At 41.0% G+C, this 6,000-nt stretch overlaps 1 protein-coding gene across 2 annotated transcripts in view; it reads right to left on the reverse strand.

The window, feature by feature from the left end:
• The window catches only part of DAB2 (DAB adaptor protein 2), a 42,887-nt gene extending 42,696 nt beyond the window's left edge, over positions 1–191 (reverse strand). The window contains exon 1 of one of the 2 annotated variants that reach the window (XM_039545216.1): positions 130–191. The gene's annotated coding sequence lies outside the window, so the exon portion shown is untranslated. The remainder of the gene's footprint in view (positions 1–129) is intronic. The other variant, XM_039545215.1, reaches the window with a different exon arrangement.
• Positions 192–6,000: the final 5,809 nt, after the last annotated feature.

Raw genomic sequence — 6,000 nt, forward strand, 5'->3', positions numbered from 1 at the left:
CCCCCTGTACTGGGGGGCAGCCTGTCCTAGAGACCCCAGGAGCCTCTACCACGAGCCCCGACCCCCTCCACAAAAAGGCAGGAGGAGGAGGAAGAAGAAGACCGACCACCCACCCGCAGAGCTACTTACAGACTAGTTCCGTGCATGCTCCAGCCGGCAGACTGGCTGACACCGTGGGCCCGGTTAAATATTCAGTTGTATTCCAGCCTTCAGTGTAGTTAGCCACTCACAGCGAGAGAGATGGTTTTAATCAGATGCTGGCAGCTGAGGACTACCCAGGAATGTGCTGTGATGATTTTGCTGCTTGGGCTTGGCTACTCCCCCTCAACGTGTCGGTGCTTCCAAACTTAACCCTTTGCAAACCAGGACTGAAGGGAACCAGAGCGGAGGGGGCTCTTATGCAATGATGAGTACTACAGCAGAAAGGAGAAAATGATATATTAAGGGGGTTGATTTAAACCCACAGCAGGACATTCAGAGGTTTTTAAATTAGATGTGTGTGTTATAAAGAATCAGAGGGAATTCACAAGTAATGGGTGGAAGGTCTATAGCTCATACATTCTGCAGGTATTATAATTCATAAAGAGAAACCTGAAATGCATTTTTAGAAAGCACTTCCAAACTCTCTCTGTGTAGAGGTGATCCAAAGCCTGGTCTCTATTGTATATGTTTATATTTATTTGTGGAGATGGTGTTTAAAAATCTGTACCCAGATGCAGATATGAATTTGGGTACTTTATAACTGGCTAAACCAAAATCCTGGGTCAAGGCATCTTCTAAAATTCGGGTTGTTGGCAGGTTATATCCGGATCTGACTTTCGCAGCTTGCACCTATATTGTTTTTGTTCCTCAGTATTGGATCCTGTCATCTCTCCCTTCCCCCCATCCAGTTACAATATATATTAGGAAATTTGGGGTGGGGGGAGGTGTGTTTTATGAGGAAGTCATGCTATGCCCTTTATTTCATCACTGGACACTTGGAGGGTGGCGGAGTTAAAACTGATTAAAATCATGTGCTGTATATTTTATGGTCTCCATCTAACCCTGCAAACAAAACCACCAGCATAACATAAGAAAATAAGAATGGCCATACCGGGTCAGACCAAAGGTCCATCCAGCCCAGTATCCTGTCTACCAACAGTGGCCAATGCCAGGTGCCCCAGAGGGAGTGAACCTAACAGGCAATGATCAAGTGATCTCTCTCCTGCCATCCATCTCCACCCTCTGACAAACAGAGGCTAGGGACACCATTCCTTGCCCATCCTAACTAATAGCCATTAATGAACTTAACCTCCATGAATTTATCCAGTTCTCTTTTAAACACTGTTATAATCCTAGCCTTCACAACCTCCTCAGGCAAGGAGTTCCACAGGTTGACTGTGCGCTGTGTGAAGAAGAACTTCCTTTTATTTGTTTTAAACCTGCTGCCCATTAATTTCATTTAGTGATCCCTAGTTCTTATATTATGGGAACAAGTAAATAACTGTTCCTTATTTACTTTCTCCACACCACTCATGATTTTATATACCTCTATCATATCCCCCCTTAGTCTTCTCTTTTCCAAGCTGAAGAGTCCTAGCCTCTTTAATCTCTCCTCATATGGGACCCGTTCCAAACCCCTAATCATTTAGTTGCCCTTCTCTGAACCTTATCTAATGCCAGTATATCTTTTTTGAGATGAAGAGACCACATCTGTACACAGTATTCAAGATGTGGGCGTACCATAGATTTATATAAGGGCAATAGGATATTCTCCATCTTATTCTCTATCCCTTTTTGAATGATTCCTAACATCCTGTTTTTTGCTTTTTTGACTGTCAATGCACACTGCGTGGACGTCTTCAGAGAACTATCCACGATGACTCCAAGATCTCTTTCCTGATTAGTTGTAGCTAAATTAGTCCCCATCATATTGTATGTATAGTTGGGGTTATTTTTTCCAATGTGCATTACTTTACATTTATCCACATTAATTTTCATTTGCCATTTTGTTGCCCAATCACTTAGTTTTGTGAGATCTTTTTGAAGTTCTTCACAGTCTGCTTTGGTCTTAACTATCTTGAGCAGTTTAGTATCATCTGCAAACTTTGCCACCTCACTTTTTACCCCTTTCTCCAGATCATTTATGAATAAGCTGAATAAGATTGGTCCTAGGACTGACCCTTGGGGAACACACTAGTTATCCCTCTCCATTCTGAACATTTTCCATTTATTCCTATCCTTTGTTCCCTTTTAACCAGTTCTCAAACCATGAAAGGATCTTCCCTCTTATCCCATGACAACTTAATTCATGTAAGAGCCTTTGGGAGGGACCTTGTCAAAGGCTTTCTGGAAATCTAAGTACACTGTCCACTGGATCCCCCTTGTCCACATGTTGTTGACCCCTTCAAAGAACTCTAATAGATTAGTAAGACATGATTTCCCTTTACAGAAACCATGTTGACTTTTGCCCAACAATTTATGTTGTTCTATGTGTCTGACAATTCTATTCTTTACTATTGTTTTACCTAATTTGCCCGATACTGACATTAGACTTACCGGTCTGTAATTGCCAGGATCACCTCTAGAGCCCTGTTTAAATATTGGCATTACATTAGCTATCTTCCAGTCATTGGGTACAGAAGCTGATTTAAAGGACAGGTTACAAACCATAGTTAATAGTGCCGCAATTTCACATTTGAGTTCTTTCAGAACTCTTGGGTGAATGCCATCTGGTCCCAGTGACTTGTTACTGTTAAGTTTATCAAATATACCTCTACCCCAATATAACGCGACCCAATATAACATGAATTTGGATATAACGTGGTAAAGCAGCCCCCCCCGGGGGGGGGGGCTGTGTGCTCCAGCGGATCAAAGCAAGTTCAGCATAACGCGGTTTCACCTATAGCGCAGTAAGATTTTTTGGCTCCTGAGGACAGCGTTATATTGGGGTAGAGGTGTAATTCCAAAACCTCCTCTAGTGACACTTCAATCTGTGACAATTCCTCAGATTTGTCACCTACAAAGGACAGCTCAGGTTTGGGAATCTCCTTAACATCCTCAGCTGTGAAGACTGAAGCAAAGAATTCATTTAGTTTCTCCGCAATGACTTTATTGTTTTTAAGTGCTCCTTTTGTATCTCGATTGTCCAGGGGCCCCACTGGTTGTTTAGCATTTTGTTATTACTTTTTGAGCTTTTTGGCTAGCTGTTCCTCAAACTCCTCTTTGGCTTTTCTTATTACATTTTTATACTTAAGTATAAAGCGACAGACTGCTGAGAAGTGGCCCAAGCCTGGAATAACAAGGGTGCTGAATGTCTGGTGATGACTGAGGTGCATTAACACAGCGGTGCCTGCACTATGTTTGATTCTAAGTGGTGCTCTCAGTCCCTCACTTCAGAAGCACAAAATTCTCCCATAAGGGAAAAAACATTTTATACCCCAGCCTTGCAGACACTTAAGCAAGTGCATGCTACTTATGTGTGTAAAGTTACATGCTACAAATAACAAGCTTCTTGTTACACCTGTATGTGTAAATGTTTGCAGGACTGGGACCTTGGTTATGTTTTACACTATTACATCTGAGATTAATGATATTTTATTTGTTCAGCACCTATGAGGGCTCTAATCAGAATCAGGATCAGGGCTTCTGGGTGCTACTGCAATATGTGTTTTAAATAACAATAACTTCCTCAAAGTACTCTAGAAGAATTAGGTAACTGGTCCTCTTAATATAGGCAGTTGTGAGGTAGGTTTTGTCCATAGTCAATAGGGAGATGCTAAGAAGTGACTCGCATAAAATAGCCCACCGCACACACAGGATCAGAACTCATGCCCTTGCTGAGTCCCACCCACAACACAGTCCTCTGTCTAACACAATTTATTTGTAAAGGTCATATGCACTATTTATTGTAGTACTGAAAGAGACCCCACTACATATATGATGTTTTACCAAAGGGACTGCACACTAGGGTTTAGTGTAGCAATGCCACAAGGCATTTAGTTTTACACCGGCACTCAAAGCGTCACTAATAATCTAATGGTAAAACTGTTCTACAGCTAAATGCTTTATGGCTAACTGGAAAAACTGCAGCTGAGTTCAGAGAATAAAATGTCTTTACAAGTCTTAACCTAGTGTACTATCATTTTTTTTCATTCCCCTCAAAAGCAAACCCCCTAATGTTTCATACTTTTGAGTTAAAAGCTAGAATTCAGAAATGATACATTAAACATACCTAATGGGATTGTTTTAAAGTAAAGGAGGAATCTGGCAGCAACCCCGACTGGAATACCATTATTTCATCTGTATGCAATATAGGATTTTGATAGCAGGCTTCATATTTTATAAAAAGGAGAAACATTCTTATTTCAAAGTGGATTTGTACAAACATATGAATTAGACAATGCCTGTTGCAACTTTAAACCTGACTATTGAAGTGTTTACAGGCGAGCGAGTGCTGGGTTTTGCAGGATGGTGATTTTTAAAATATTTGTTGTGTCTGATATTACCACTCTTGGCATAGGTGCAGTGCCCTACCCAAGATGTTGGGTTTTTAAGTTAACCCTTCGTTGTACAGAACAATAGCAGTCTAGGTGCCTCACAGATGCAAGTCATTTTTCAGCAGGTCTAAAATTATCTTGCAGTTACAGCTGGAAAGCCTCACCACTGCTAGTTTTTCCATCACTTTTCTGGATGTTAACTCTGTCTAGGCCACAGCCTGTTCTTCTTGATGGGAGCGAGGGAAGCAAGATTAAATAAAAACATTGAAAAGTAGATTCCTTTGCAAGACACCAATGTTAGCTTTGGAAACACGAATGCCTTGAAAATGGTGTCAGTAACAGTTTGCAAAAAATCTGCTTGCAGCGAGGCAACGTGGTAGCTAATCCCGCAATGGCTTGCTCAAGAATGCATAGTTTATTATAAAAGTAATCTTTTAAGATTTTATTGGAATGTGCTTCCACAGCGGTGCTGCCTTTGTGGGCTTTACTATGTGTGTCATCTTGTCCATAATTAAACTTTTCACTCACAGATCTGGGACTTTTTTTTAGAAAACCTCCCACTTTGAGTGCTGGAATTTCAATTGAACTTTAAATAGTGCCTTGGAATTTGCCATAAGGTAAACTGTCTGCTCCTGGATTCCTCACTTCTCCACTACAGATGTAGTAAAAAGGCTGAGTTCTACAGAACCAGCAAATTCCTTATATCTCCCTTAATGTCATCACCCTTGAAGGGAATTAAATTATTAATCAGATGCTGTGGAATAGCATTTTCACTTTGGTGAACAATTGAATAAGAATCAGCAGAAATCTGGCTTAAGAGATGCCTTTCAGTGGAAACTTCACCGATGTAAACTGAGAGAAGGCAGAGTATGTCAAAGGACATAGAGAGGAAGAATTTGTACTTCAACCTTTGGCTTGCTCAGCATTGTTCCGCATGTGGCTTTGGCCTGCTATTTAAAAAAAATATATACATTCAGTTAGTTAAAGATAAAATAGCAATCCTTTTTCTGAAACAATCAGCACCCTTCTTAAATTAAAATCGCTTTGTTTTTCTCTCAGGCCAATTCAGTGCTGGTGAATAGTTCTGTCTAGAAACCCCTGGGGAATTAAGTCTTCTGTCTTCAGAACAGACAGAGCAGCATCTTAACTTATACCAACACTGGCCCATTCGTGAATCTCACACCAGACCTGTAAATATTACATCTAGAATCATTAAATCCTGGGCCTGTTATCCAGTTAGTGATAAAGGTGGTGGTAGTTTATGCCAGTTCATTTAAAACTGGACTGGCCCCACTTCCATGTTAAACCACCCACTAGGGGACAGGGCTGGATTTGTGGTTCCCAAATTCAGGCCAAATTCTGCTCTCACTAACATGGATGGGTTTAAACCCTACTGATGCAAATCGGAGTGCACTCATATGAGTCAGAGTAGAATTTGGCCCTCAGAGATGAAAGGCTTGTTGTGAAACTCATTATCAGAGCCTTCCCTTCTGCCACCTGCAGTTTATCCAAATTTTAATGT

This window comes from Mauremys reevesii, linkage group 6 (genome assembly GCF_016161935.1).
Source record: "Mauremys reevesii isolate NIE-2019 linkage group 6, ASM1616193v1, whole genome shotgun sequence".
Classification (NCBI taxonomy): domain Eukaryota; kingdom Metazoa; phylum Chordata; order Testudines; family Geoemydidae; genus Mauremys; species Mauremys reevesii.